The 15,860-nt window shown below is 39.0% G+C and overlaps 1 long non-coding RNA gene across 1 annotated transcript in view; it reads right to left on the reverse strand.

Annotated features, from left to right (window-relative positions):
* Positions 1 to 15,860, reverse strand: part of LOC309605589 — a 582,281-nt gene that overhangs the window by 72,743 nt on the left and 493,678 nt on the right. The gene's annotated exons all lie outside the window — the stretch shown is intronic.

Consider the following 15,860-nt stretch of genomic DNA (forward strand, 5'->3'; position numbering starts at 1 on the left):
GTGATCTAGACTCCCATTACTACTGTAAAGGAGGAAAAACTTTTTCCATACTCTCTTAGGTTCAATCCCTGGGAGCCTGCAAATTAAACTAGCAAAAGACAGATTAACAAGAGAAAAGACATGCAGTTTTCATTCATATTTATGTGCAGGATGAGTTCACAGAGAAGAAGTGAATCTCAAAGAAATGGTTAGACTCTGGAGTTTATACATCATTTTAACAAAGGAAAAGGGCTTGGGCTTCAAGGAATGATAAACCATGAAGTAGCTAGGAAATACAGTTGACCTTTGAACAACATTGATTTCAACTGCTCAGGTTCACCTACATGCAGATTTTTTTTTCTTTTTTTTTTTTAATTTTTGAATTTATTTTTTTATACAGCAGGTTCTTATTAGTTATCTATTTTATACATATTAGTGTATATATGTCAATCCCAATCTCCCAATTCATCCCACCATCACCACCATCCCCGCCACTTTCCCCCCTGGGTGTCCATATGTTTGTTCTCTACATCTGTGTCTCTATTTCTGCCCTGCAAACCGGTCCATCTGTACCATTCTTCTAGGTTCCACATACATGCGCTAATATACAATATCTGTTTTTCTCTTTCTGACTTACTTCACTCTGTATGACAGCCTCTAGATCCATCCACGTCTCTACAAATGACCCAATTTTGTTCCTTTTTATGGCTGAATAATATTCCATTGTATATATGTACCACATCTTCTTTATCCATTCGTCTGTCGATGGGCATTTAGGTTGCTTCCATGACCTGGCTATTGTAAATGGTGCTGCAGTGAACATTGGGGTGCACGTGTCTTTTTGAATTATGGTTTTCTCTGGGTATATGCCCAGTAGTGGGATTGCTGGGTCATATGGTAATTCTATTTTTAGTTTTTTAAGGAACCTCCATACTGTTCTCCATAGTGGCCGTATCAATTTACATTCCCACCAACAGAGCAAGAGGGTTCCCTTTTCTCCACACCCTCTCCAGCATTTGTTGTTTGTAGATTTTCTGATGATGCCCATTCTAACTGGTGTGAGGTGATATCTCATTGTAGTTTTGACTTGCATTTCTCTAATAATTAGTGATGTTGAGCAGCTTTTTGTGTGCTTTTGGCCACCTGTATGTCTCCTTTGGAGAAATGTCTATTTAGGTCTTCTGCCCATTTTTTGTTTAGGTTGTTTGTTTTTTTAATATTGAGCTGCATGAACTATTTATATATTTTGGACATTAATCCTTTGTCCATTGATTTGTTTGCAAATATTTTCTCCCATTCTGAGGGTTACCTTTTTGTCTTGTTTGTGGTTTCCTTTGCTTTGCAAAAGCTTTTAAGTTTCATTAGGTCCCATTTGTTTCTTTTTGTTTTTATTTCCATTACTCTAGGAGGTGGATCAAAAGAGATCTTGCTGTGATTTATGTCAAAGAGTGTTCTTCCTATGTTTTCCTCTAAGAGTTTTATACTGTCCAGTCTTACATTTAGGTCTTGAATCCATTTTGAGTTTATTTTTGTGTATGGTGTTAGGCAGTATTCTAATTTCATTCTTTTACATGTAGCTGTCCAGTTTTCCCAGCACCACTTATTGAAGGAACTGTCTTTTCTCCATTGTATATCCTTGCCTCCTTTGTCATAGATTAGTTGACCATAGGTGCTTGGGTTTATCTCTGGGCTTTCTATCCTGTTCCATTGATCTATATTTCTGTTTTTGTGCCAGTACCATATTATCTTCATTACTGTAGCTTTGTAGTAGAGTCTGAAGTCAGGGAGTCTGATTCCTCCAGCTCCGTTTTTTTCCCTCAAGACTGCTCTGGCTATTCAGGGTTTTTTGTGTCTCCACACAAATTTTAAGATTTTCTTTTCTAGTTCTATAAAAAATGCCACTGGTAATTTGATAGGGATTGCATTGGATCTGTAGATTGCATTTTGTAGTATAGTCATTTTCACAATGTTGATTCTTCTAATCCAAGAACATGGTATATCTCTCCATCTGTTTGAGTCATCTTTGATTTCATTCATCAGTGTCTTATAGTTTTCTGAGTACAGGTCTTTTACCTCCTTAGGTAGGTTTATTCCTAGCTATTTTATTCTTTTTGTTGCAATGGTGAATGGGATTGTTTCCTTAATTTCTCTTTCTGATCTTTCACTGTTAGTGCATCGGAATGCAAGAGAATTCTGTGCATTAATTTTATATCCTGCAACTTTACCAGATTCATTGATTAGCTCTAGTAGTTTTCTGGAGGCATCTTTAGGATTCTCTATGTATAGTATCATGTCATCTGCAAACAGTGACAACTTTACTTCTTCTTCTCCAATTTGGATTCCTTTTATTTCTTTTTCTTCTCTGATTGCCATGGCTAGGACTTCCAAAACTATGTTGAATAATAGTGGTGAGAGTGGACAACCTTGTCTTGTTCCTGATCTTAGAGGAAATGCTTTCCGTTTTTCACCATTGAGAATGATGTTTGCTGTGGGTTTGTCATATATGGCCTTTATTATGTTGAGGTAGTTTCCCTCTATGCCAACTTTCTGGAGAGTTTTTATCATAAATTTGTATTGAAATTTGTCAAAAGCTTCTTCTGCATCTATTGAGATGATCATATGGTTTTTACTCTTCACTTTGTTAATATGGTGTATCACATTGATTGATTTGCATATACTGAAGAATCCTTGCATCCCTGGGATAAATCCCACTTGATCATGGTGTATGATCCTTTTAATGTGTTGCTGGATTCTGTTTGCTAGTATTTTGTTGAGGATTTTTGCATCTATACTCATCAGTGATATTGGTCTGTAATTTTTTTTCTTGTAGTATCTTTGTCTGGTTTTGGTATCAGGGTGATGGTGGCCTCATAGAATGAGTTTGAGAGTGTTCCTTCCTCTGCAATTTTTAGGAAGAGTTTGAGAAGGATGGGTGTTAGCTCTTCTCTAAATGTTTGCTAGAATTCACCTATGAAGTCATCCTGCACTTTTGTTTGTTGGAAGATTTTAAATCACAGTTTCAATTTCATTTCTTGTGATTGGTCTGTTCATATTTTCTATTTCTTCCTGGTTCAGTCTTGGAAGGTTATATCTTTCTAAGAATTTGTCCATTTCTTCCAGGTTGTCCATTTTATTGGCATAGAGTTGCTTGTAGTAGTCTCTTAGGATGCTTTGTATTTCTGTGGTGTCCGTTGTAACTTCTCCTTTTTCATTTCTAATTTTATTGATTTGAGTCCTCTCCCTCTTTTTCTTGATGAGTCTGGCTAAAGGTTTATCAATTTTGTTTATCTTCTCAAAGAACCAGCTTTTAGTTTTATTGATCTTTGGTATTGTTTTCTTTGTTTCTATTTCATTTATTTCTTCTCTGATCTTTATGATTTCTTTCCTTCTACTAACTTTAGGTTTTGTTTGTTCTTCTTTCTGTAGTTCCTTTAGGTGTAATGTTAGATTGTTTATTTGAGATTTTTCTTGTTTCTTGAGGTAGGCTTGTATAGCTATACATTTCCCTCTTAGAACTGCTTTTTCTGCATCCCATAGGTTTTGGATCATCGTGTTTTCATTGTCATTTGTTTCTAGGTATTTTTTGATTTCCTCTTTGATTTCTTCAGTGATCTCTTGGTTTTTTAGTAACATATGGTTTAGCCTCCATATGTTTGTGTTTTTTAAGTTTTTTTGCCCTGTAATTATTTTCTAATCTCATAGTGTTGTGGTTGGAAAAGATGTTTGATATAATTTCAATTTCCTTAAATTTACCGAGGCTTGAGTTTTGAACCAAGATGTGATCTATCCTGGAGAATGTTCCATGCGCACTTGAGAAGAAAGTGTAATCTGCTGTTTTTGGATGGAATGTCCTATAAATATCAATTAAATCTATCTGGTCTATTGTGTCATTTAAAGCTTGCGTTTCCTTATTTATTTTCATTTTGGATGATCTGTCCATTGGTGTAAATGAGGTGTTAAGTCCCCCACTATTATTGTGTTACTGTCGATTTCCTCTTTTGTAGCTGTTAGCAGTTGCCTTATGTATTGAGGTGCTCCTATGTTGGGTGCATATATATTTATAATTGTTATATCTTCTTCTTGGATTGATCCCTTGATCATTATGTAGTGTCCTTCCTTGTCTCTTATAATATCCTTTATTTTAAAGTGTATATTATCTGAAATGAGTATTGCTACTCCAGCTTTCTTTTGATTTCCATTTGCATGGAATATCTTTTTCCATCCCCTCCCCCTCACACTCAGTCTGTATGTGTCCCTATGTCTGAAGTGGGTATCTTGTAGACAGCATGTATATGGGTCTTGTTTTTGTATGCATTCTGTGAGCTTTTGTCTTTTGGTTGGAGCATTTAATCCATTCACGTTTAAGGTAATTATCGATATGTATGTCCCTATTACCATGTTCTTAACTGTTATGTGTTTGTTTTGTAGGTCCTTTCTTCTCTTGTGTTTCCCACTTAGAGAAGTTCCTTTAGCACTTATTGTAGAGCTGGTTTGGTGGTGCTGAATTCTCTTAGCTTTTGCTTGTCTGAAAAGCTTTTGATTTCTCTGTCAAATCTGAATGAGATCCTTGCAGTGTAGAGTAATCTTGGTTGTAGATTCTTCCTTTTCATCACTTTAAATATGTCATGCCACTCCCTTCTGGCTTGTACAGTTTCTGCTGAGAAATCAGCTGTTAACCTTATGGGAGTTCCCTTGTGTGTTATTTGCCATTTTTCCCCTGTTGTTTTCAATAATTTTTGTCAATTTGATTACTATGTTTCTTGGCATGTTTCTCCTTGGGTTTATCGTGCCTGTGACTCTCTGCGCTTCCTGGACTTGGATGACTATTTCCTTTTCCATTAGGGAAGTTTTCAACCATTATCTCTTCAAATATTTTCTCAGGTCCTTTCTCTCTCTTCTCCTTCTGGGACCCCTATAAAGCAAATATTGTTGTATTTAATGTTGTCCCAGAGGTCTCTTAGGCTGTCTTCATTTCTTTTCATTCTTTTTTCTTTATTCTGTTCTGCAGCAGTGAATTCCACCATTCTGTCTTCCAGGTCACTTATCCGTTCTTCTGCCTCAGATATTCTATTGATTCCTTCTAGTGTATTTTTCATTTCAGTTATTTTATTGTTCACCTCTGTTTGTTTGTTCTTTAATTCTTCTAGGTGTTTGTTCTTTAATTCTTCTAGTTCTTTTTTAAAGATTTCTTGCATCTTCTCGATCTTTGCCTCATTCTTTTTCCAAGGTCCTGGATCATCTTCACTATCATTATTTTGAATTCTTTTTCTGGAAGGTTACTTATCTCCACTTAACTTAGTGTTTTTCTGGGGTTTTATCTTGTTTCTTCATGTGGTACAAAGTCCTCTGCCTTTTCATGTTGTCTATCTTTCTGTGAATGTAGTTTTCCTTCCACAGGCTGCAGAATTGTAGTTCTTGCTTTTGCTGTCTGCCCTCTCCAGATATTTTTCAGTAGTAAATATTACGTTACTATATGATCCGCAGTTGGTTGAATCTTTGGCTGGTTGAATTCAGGCATGTGGAACTGAATATATAGAGGGTCATTTATAAGTTATACGTGGATTTTCAACTTTGCAGAGAGTTGGCACCCTTAACCCTTGCATTTGTTCAAGGGTCAATTGTATATGAGGAAACTAATGGAAGAGAAGTTTTATTTTAGTAAGGACTGTTTAGGCAACCTCCTCTTTCCATCTCTGGTTATGAGTTGCTCTACTCTTCGTGGTACAGGGGGGCACCTTCACAAAGGGAAATTTATGGCCTGCTTTTAGGTATATAAAGGAAGGCAGAGAACTCTTCCTGCATCTATTGATTCTCAATTGCCTTCAGCTCGAAATAATCCTTATAGCAATAATCCTTAAGACATATTTTGGGGTGGCATATCCTGATCCCTTCAATATCTTCACCACTGGTTTGGAAGCCAGCCTGCTGGGGTATGATTAAGGTTTCTCCACTTACTCTGGGACTTTGGTAAAGTTACTTAAAATTCTCTAAGTCTCAAAACCCTCATCCTTAAAAATGGAGATAACTATCTCATAGACTTAATGAAAATTTAATGAGTTATTGTGTGTAATGAGTTTCAAATAATGCTTGAGGAAGATTAAGCACTAAATAAGCATAAACTACTATCATTAGCCAGTTGGCCTGCTGAGCTTCAGTGCATAAGGATCCTCACTTGGCTGTTATAAAGATAAGCTACCTTTATTTTCTGTTAGGTTTTAAAAATTCCATCGTGGTCCCTCCATAGTGTATGGCAGTGAGACTCAGTGGAAAGAACTTCAGACTTTGACAATAGCTTGAGAGATCTTTAGAAGGTGTGAGTCCAATCAGGTCCCTTCTAAGACTGGCATCCTTCATGCTTCCTGCTGCTCTCACATTAAATCTCAAGTCCATACTTTGTCTACAAGGTCTGAAGTGGTCAGTGAAGGATAGCAGAATATGTTACCTCAAAATATGCCACTTTGGCATATTGATTATTTTGAGCTATAGGCACTTGAAAAACAGCAAATGCAGGCAGGGGCTTTCTCTCAACTCCCCTTACCTGCCTAAAGACAGATCCTCTGAAAGGAGCTCAACTGTCATAAATCTCCTCCCTGGGAGTTTCATCACCAAGGGAAGATTGACTCTTATCACAGGAACAGAGACTAGACATCAGTGCCACACCCAGACAAACTCTATAACAAACTATCATACCCCCCATCTATTCTTCTAAGGGACCAGTCACCTTTCTAAAATTCATTTACTTTCCCTTAAGAGGTCTACAGCCCTCTCCCCTCCTCTTCCTCTTAAGATGGTATTTAATGTTGAATTCTAAGCCACCTCTTTGAGTTATTCATTTTTCCTAGGTATCTCCCATGTATACATGTTAATAATTTTTTTCATTTGTTAATCTGTCCTTTATTACAGGGATCTCAGCCATGAACTCAGAAGGGTAGAGGGAAACTCATTTTTCCTCTCCCACACCTGTCTCCATCCAGTTCTCCAGGCTGATGTTATACCACTTTCTTCTTTGCTTATTACACATGGCTCATTCTTTCTATTCTCTTCTTTTTCCCTTCCCCAGGCACTCTGAGCACTTTGTACCCTCCTCCCATAATCCTTGTCACCATTGTATGCCAATTCTCTTTGGTGAATTTTTTGTTTCACGTCCATCTCCTCCACCAGACTATAAATTCAGTGAGTACATGTGCTGGAAATTCATCAGCTCTGAATACCCAGCATCTGGCACAGTTCCCAGCATCTTAGAATCACTTGGAAAATATGTGCGGAATGAACGAAAGAATATTAGTCACCAAGGAAGTCATCAGAGAATATCCCCATGATACTGGACTTGTTGGAGCTGCTTAGTTGGTACTTTAGTGAGAATGCATTGGCAAACTACACTTAGTAACAGTTGCTACCATTCACTGAATGCCCATTCACTCAACAAGCACTGATTGAACACCTACTGTGGGCAAAGCCCTACACTTAGCACTGGGCCATAACAATGGACACCACAGCTAGAAAGCCCTGCCCTCAGAAAAAGCACCAGACACAGCTGCTCTAATTATTTTTTTGTTGCTTTGTGTTTTGATAGAATTCAAATGTATGGATAAACTGCAAGAATTGCACAAGGAGCTCCCCCATGCCCTTTACCAAGATTCAACAATGGATTTCATTTAGCCCCATTTTGAGATAAAAAATTTCTTTTAATGTTAAGCTTTACTGAATAAAGTTAGAGGAATTTTGGTAAAGGAGAATTTGGGCATTCAAATGAGTTTGTAAACTCATATTTAGTACCATAGCTAGTTGCTATGGAATGTTTTATTCCTTTTCCTCCTAATCATCAGTCACTGAGCTGACCATATTGCCCATAAAATGGGTGACTGCACCCTCAGTGCAGTGCTCAAGGAATGAATTAATGATAGTTAAGTGTGTTTTAACAATCTCTGATGAAAGACATCATGCAAAAGTAAAATCCACTTATTCCCCTTTCCCTCTCTTACAGCTAACAGCTGTGACCAATTTTATTTTTGTTACCAGAATTAGTGTACATTTTCCCTTGCCCAGTTTCCATTTCCCTCATGGTGGGATCTTGCCCTCATCCTCCTCCCCACCCTCCAACTCCCAACAGTTACATGTGCTCAAATCCAGCTGCCTTTACAATTCCACCATTTGTGAGCTCCAGTTGCCATGGCAGCATGAGGGATTTGGAGGTTGTGTTTTCTTTTATTAAGATTTTTTTTGCATTACTCATCTCAGCACTCTCGGCAGTTAAGCATTCTGATCTGATTGACAATTTAGATGCCCTTTGGTTAATCTTTGTGCCAAATGAAACTCTTTAACATTTCTAACTACTCTTCACCTAACATTTAAATCCAGGATTGCCATGCTACACAGTTCCAGGGGCTTCTATTCTCATGGTGGTCAGTGGAAGTGGGAACCCCTCCTGCACAGTGTTGGAGTCCATTTTCCTCCACATTGTACACTGCTGCCCTATCAAACCCCACCCTCACTCCCAACTGACTGAGGTGTTTTCAGACAATTCAGATTCATTCATTTAGGCTTCTCTTAAATCTTTTTTAAAAAAATATTTTTTCACTGAGGTATAGTTGATTTACCACATTATATTAGTTTCATATGTACAACACACAGATTTAAGTTTTTAAAGTCTCTTAAGCCTCATGATATGTATTGGACAACTACTGCTTGGGTATTTCCAAGCCCTAAGAATCTGAGTTAAATGCTCTACAATTGCAGAAATATGAAGCTGAACTATATTCTGCTTCAGGAAGTCCCTGGGCTTCTTGGTGAGAGGCAAAAAGCACTTGAAATTGGTCATTTGGTTAATTTTCTGGAGAATAGTTCAGCTTTGAATGCGTTAATGCTCTCCAGCTGAAGGCCATCAGGAACACAGCTATCATTAAACAAGTTAGGTTATTGCCCATTAGAGTGAAGGGGAACGCACCCTATGGGAAACACAGGTCTCAGTAAGAGGTGATAGAAAGGTGTTATAGGATTTGGTTTTGTATTGGTGATTTGGGGAGGGTTTAAAGCAAAAGGGCTTTGCTCTGAATTGGATGCTGTCAGGAAGCAGGGAAAATTCAATAATTAGGTATCTTAATAAATCTTATCTATAAAAGAAGAAGAATGAAATAAGGCTAAAGCTGTGATTGGTAAAGAAGCAGCAGTCACTCATACTAGTCAGGTATGGCTAGCTGTTTGGTCATTTTTGTGGTTTGGATAGTTTTTGTACCTTGGACAATGCTCATGTTTTTGCCTGTGTTCAGACATGATTACAGAGAGGTCTTGTTTTTGTCTTAATCCATCATGACAGTCACAGAGTGGACTTGTCTGATGTAGCTGCTCTATGAAATTGTTATGTTCACCAGGAAGACACTGTGGTATATCTGTAAGTATCAGGCCAGCTCCTTGATGTGAGAGTATGCGCTTTTCTCTTTCTCAAATAGGAATTTCAGAACTTAAAAAATAGCGATGAGAATTTAAAAGATAGTAATCTCATGTGTTACTTTTAATTTATATCTTAATTTAATACAGAAATAATTAGCTGTGATTCTGGAAGAGACAGTTTCTTCCAGCTTTCCATACATAGGCATTTTAAAATTATAGAATATTAAAGTTGGAAGAAGGCTTAAAATGGTCTAGCTTAGAGGTTTTGCAAACTTCTCCTTCATCAAGATATTTATGATAGGGAGATTGGTTCAAGATGGCAGAGTAGAAGGACGTGCGCTCACTCCCTCTCGCGAGAGCACTGGAATCACAACTAACTGCTGAACAATCATCAACAGGAAGACATTGGAACTCACCAAAAAAGATGCCCCACATCCAAAGACAAAGGAGAAGCTGCACTGAGACGTGATTTTGTTGCTTCTATGGAAAAGCAGATTTACAGACATCCTCACTCCATCATTCTTGGAAGTCTTGCACCCCCGTTTTCTCACTGTTGATGGAAACAAAGCCAAGGATTTTTCTTCTATTAGAAGAGACATCATCATCCATATCCATGCCCAGGATTTGGTGGGAAATGTCAGGTGCAGAGCAAATGCCAACCAACAAGGACAGCTACTATTCACCCCTGTCCATAAGCACGATTCCATAGCAAGACCTAGAGTTGCCGGGTCTCTCAAACTTCAGTGGAATCTGGAATCCCAGTATTTTGTGGGAAATTGCCATATTTTAATTTATTGACTACAATTTTTAAAAAATCAAAATACTGCACACAAAATAATACACCGTGGCAAAAGACTACAGTTTGGAGCAGCGAGTATCTTATGGCTCTCATCACTGCTATGTGAACTTTTCTGACCAAATCAATCAACTGAATTTAACAAACTTTTTTTTAGCTTCTATTATGTGCCAGAGAATATGCCGCATGCTGCAGAGCTGAATGAGACTTGCTGCCCTGGGTACCTGTTCCCTTCCCCCAGGTTTTGAGGCACTTAGAGTCTAGCAGTGGAGGTGGGAACTTTTCTTAGTTACCACCCTGAATAAAGGGTACCAGTGCTGGTACACAGATTTAATTGTTAGTTAAAAAAAAAAAAAGATATTTATGATGAATATGATGAATGTTGGTCCCATGTAGGACCTATTCTTAGATTTTGACAGTACTCTAAAACCTTGGTGATTAGGTTAAAAGAAAAAAAGATGATTCAGAAGCACCATAACTCTTCAATGTTGGTAAGTGGGGCTGAAGCAGATGAGAGGGGTCATTGATGATGATTCATGAGTAACTCCTCAAGGTTATCTGTAATTCCTACCTGTCCTTTTCCTACTGAAGAACAAACGCAATTCGTTCCAGTATAATTTATACACAGTAGAAATGATTTGCATCATTTAGTATAGGATTGGCCAGAAAGTTCATTCGGGTTTTAACATCTTACAGAAAACCCAAATGAACTTTTAGGCCAATCCAATTCTTAGTAAAATTTAAAAATATTAATTGATACAAACCTCATAATGGATCCCACCATAGCCACATTTCCCCAGTGAGATGGAGAACCACCATCTATTTAGTCTAAATCCTCATTGTATTGATAAGAAAAAAACTGAAGGCCAGAGAGGGAGAATGAATTGTCTGGCATTACAGGGGTCATCCACCAAAGGACTGTGCTTGGACTGCCCTTCTTTGAGCAGCCTCCCCTGTCATTTGTGGACTCCCCTCCCATGCATGGTCTTCCTACCTCTTTTGTACTCTTTGGATTCTGTCTGCTGGCACTGAGCCAAACTCCCCTGTCTCCTCCACCACTTCCTCACACACCCACCCCTCCAACCTCCAACACAAGTGTCCACCCTCCCAGACCATTTCTTTGACTTAAGTGTGATGGAGTTAGCTGAGTACCAATGCTCAGAATTAAGCTATGCATGGTTAAAAGCCTAGAATTTTTCCTCAAACTGTGATCTTTGTGAGGGTAGGGAATCCTCTTATCTTTGGACTTCATCAGAGACTGCCTTATAGAAAGAAGATCTTCATTGAATGTTTCTTGCATTTGCTGCAGTGGATGGTTGAAGTTGAGGGTGGGAAAGTGTGGGGCAGAGGGTGGTGATTTTTAAAAAGGACTGGGCTTCTTCCTCTAAGACTAGATGAGAGGAGTGCCTGTTTGCCAACCTTCACACTCTTCTAGCCAAAGGCCCATGTGGCAGCTTCACTTTTGATTTTCACAGACAGTTCACATGGATTCCAAAATTGCACTCTGGGATTCTTCCTGAACACTATCTCCCTGCCTCCTTCTGCCAGTCCTCACCTGTCATAAATGGCCACATTGCCCAGCCATTGGATCAAGTCAGAAAACCAAATGTCATTCTCAGCCCTTGAGTTGTCTCTTTTCCCAGCCCCAACTCAAATATGTCAACAAGTCCTATTGATTCTTCCTACATAATACAACTTGAATTTCCCAGTTCCTGTGCCAATCGCTCTAGTCCAGACTGTCATTTCTTCCCTAGCTTTTAGCCATAGCTTCCCAGCCATTCTCCTTTCACGCTTGCCCTCAGTCTCGTCAACAAAACCAAGAGATTGACCTTACAATGCAAATTTTCTCCCTTACTTAAAACTCTTCCATCATGTCGCACCTAATCTCTTTCTTAGGGCATATCGGTCCTGAAAGATCTGATCCCCACTTACCTCTTCAAACAGTTCCTTCCCCTTGTTCACTCTGCTCCAGACCCCTGACTTCCTGCCAGCTACAAAAGAGGAGTCACAAACTCTGATGCCTACAGGGGCAGGTAGGTCTTGCTGGTGAATGAAGGGGGAGGTGGGGTAGACCAGTGTATTCACATGCACCCTTTCCAACAGGAAGATGCTTCTTGGCCCCATGATTATTGAATCCCTATGTGGGTCCATGATTGCCACATTTTCAGATTTTTCAAAAGAAGTCAGAAATCCAGGTTTTAAAAGTAATCACTCCATGCAAAAATACTGGCACAGAATTCTAATTTGTTTTAAACCACTGTGTAGGCCAAAAGATACCCATCTATGGGAACCCTGCCTATGGCCATCAACTCTTCTAGCCAAAGCCATGCCAAGCTCTTCCCATGACTGTGATTTTGCACTCATTACTGCTTGTAAGGACTTCTTAGACCAATTTATGAAAAGTAGGTTCCATCACTGACTAAATAGAAACAGTAGACTATTTTTCTTCCGGTGTGATAATGGTTTGGGAGAGGAATAAATGAATGGGGTATAGACAGAACAAGATCAGACGTGTGTTGGAGACTGGTGAAGCTGTATGATATGGGTATTTATTATACTTCTATCAACTTCTGTATATGTTTGAAATATTCCATAGTAAAAATTACAAAACAGATTCTATTCTCCCCATCCTGCCTCATCCCATATTTGTTATATTTGTTTTATTGACCTCATCACAATTTTAGATCATCTTGGTCTTCATCTATCTTCCCAACAGAATGGAAAATCCATGAAGGCATGTACTGAAACAAGAGGGAAGGGGGCAGGGCACAACCTTTAAAAGAATGACATAGCTCGAGGACATAAACTGATTAGGACCAAATAGGTCCAAGATGGTGGACTAGTCGACTTCCACTAGACCTTGAGTCTCAGTATACGCTCACTGTAACACATCAGCAAGATAAATGACACACCCACAGGCGCCATGACAGTTCCAAGGCTGACCATAAAGATCAAAAGGTGGGCAGTGGCCCAATTCTTGGAAATCCCCACCCCTTCCCCAAAATAGCTGGAGTACTCCTCCCACTCATTAGCTTATGAAATTACCCACGCCTATAAAAACTGACGACCCCATACCCTGGGGCTGCTCTTGCCTTCTGAGATGGCCCACACTCTGTCTGTGGGGTGTGTTTCTCTCTAAATAAATCCACTTCTTACCAATCACTTTGTCTCTCACTGAATTCTTTCTGTGATGAGACATCAAGAACCTGAGCTTCATTAAGTCCTGATACCAGGTATGTGATCTCAGTTAAAAGACCATGGGTTCAAGTCCCAATCTGTGTTTTGGCTGGGTTGGAGTCCGGGCCACGTGGGTTCAAGTCCCAACCTGAGTTACATGGTTTCAGTACCATTTCTGGGTTGTTCACCTTTGCTTCCTCATATTTTTTTTTTTTTTGAATGAATGAACTAATAAGAAGAAGAAACTTGAGGTGGCAGTGAGAAAAGTTGACTTTGCTAAACGGAAAAGTAAGCTGGACAGGCATCTACTGAAGAGAAAGACTTGGTGTAGCTAGTTTTGGAAACGCAACACAGAAACAGCTCTGACCAGAGCTTTATTCCTTTTCACAGGAGGAATGGAGACACCCTTTGGCTGCTTATATATATATATTTTTTTAAAAGTCAGTGTTAAAATGTTAGCAAGACCTTATTTGTTTATTTAAATCATATTACTCTCTTTTAATTTTCTATAATGTATTTTAAACCCTTATAATGATCACATTCTTTGCTTTTCTGAAAGTTACAAATATTATGATCTTAAAATAACTTTTTTCCCCAACCTTTTAAAGCGATTAGTGGTAGTGTTATATTTTTTATTTAAGAGCCTCCTGAGAGATAGCCAGAATAGCAGCATCATTAGGAGAGTTTGTCCAGTGGTGGGAGTGCACATGGCGGAAAGATACAGGATGGGTATAAAGCATGACACCAATTTTTCGGTGTATGAACAGACCACCCTCAGTGTTTAGTGTCTTCTGAAGACCACCACCACCCCCCCACTCCCTCGCATCAGAATCACCTGATTAAAATGGCAGATTCCTGGACAGCAACTCAGACCTAGGAATCTGAAGGGGAAGGAGATGATAGCAACAATAGGTATCTTAGTCTGTTCAAGGCTGCTTTAACAAAATACCATAGACTATGTGGCTTAAATAATAGAAATTTTTTCTCACAGTTCTGGAGCCTGGAAAATCCCACAATTTTGGAATTTTTAATCTAGGAAATGCAATCAAATCCAGGGCAAGTCAAGTTTAGAATTTGACTTATCTGGAAAATTCCATTGGCCCTTTGTAACTTCCTCAACTATTATAAATTTTGTCAATTCTTATATTTTCTAACCTTGCATTGTGGTGTATTCTCTAGTTTCCAGTAAATAATCCATTCTCTCAGAGAATATTATAAACTCTTTGAGTGCTGTATAGTCAAGGAGGAGCAGACAACATTAACACCATTGTCTATGCAGGCCCCACACCCTGCACTTTACATGTGGTATTTGATCTAATGTTCACATCAGCCTGAAAGGGTGAATGTTGGAGCAATATTGTGGATGCTCAGTATGCCTCTGGTTGCTTCTTCCCAAGGAGAAGGGGTTGGGTTACCCTGATCCCTGAACTGGTCTTCAGTTTTATGTTCCTGGACTCTATATTTGTCCAAGCACCAGTGCATGGCCATCTCTCATTGACAATTTCATGCCACTAAACTCACAGAAGACCAGTGAGAAACCCCAGTACTAATGAACATCTTTTAAAAGAAGAGCTGTCAGGTGACCACTGTGAACAGCATAATCTTTCCCTGGAAACTGATTCACACAAGAAGACAAATCATATTCAGAAGGTTGCCTAATAATACAGAGCAAAAGCCAAATTGTATGATTATTAAGCTCCAGAGCTAGCAGCCTCAAGAATTCTTCCCAAGAGTTTTTTTTTTTAATAAATTTATTTATTTATTCTTTTATTTAATTTCTGGCTGCATTTGAGTCTTCGCTGCTGCACACAGGCTTTCTCTAGTTGCTGAGAGCAGGGGCTACTCTTTGTTGCAGTGCGTGGGCTTCTCATTGCAGTGGCTTCTCTTGCTGTGGACCACGGGCTCTAGGTGCGTGGGCTTCAGTAGTTGTGGTACATGGGCTTCAGTAGTTGTGGCTTGCGGGCTCTAGAGCGCAGGCTCAGTAGTTGTGGCGCATGGGCTTAGTTGCTCTGCGGCATGTGGGATCTTCCCGGACCAGGGCTTGAACCCGTGTCCCCTGCATTGGCAAGCAGATTCCCAACCACTGCGCCACCAGGGAAGCCCTGGGATTTTTTTTTTAACTTCTGATAATGACATTTTTCAAATTAAAAAAAAAAAGAGGTTTGTATATACCTGACTATTGTACTATTTCTTTTCAAAAATTAAAGAATAATACAGAGAAAGGCAAATATTATATGATCTAATTTCAATAATTCTTCCCAATATGTCTCTTAGAGTTTTCTTTTGCTGTTTTCAAGCCAGGATCTAATCAAAGTGGTGATGCCCTCCAGCCAAAGACTAGGAACATATGTGAACAAATCTGGATTGATTGGTTCTCTGCAAGGAAGGAAAGAGCTGCCACGGGGAAGGGCTGAAGGTAGCATCTCAATAAGGTGTGGGGCCTGGGGATTTTGCTTGGACTGGTCAAAAAGCAAGGACAATTCTCAGATTTTCTGGATTTTTATCTGGAAGCAGGAAGAAC

This window comes from Balaenoptera borealis (assembly GCF_965194805.1).
Source record: "Balaenoptera borealis genome assembly, chromosome: 1".
NCBI lineage: Eukaryota > Metazoa > Chordata > Mammalia > Artiodactyla > Balaenopteridae > Balaenoptera > Balaenoptera borealis.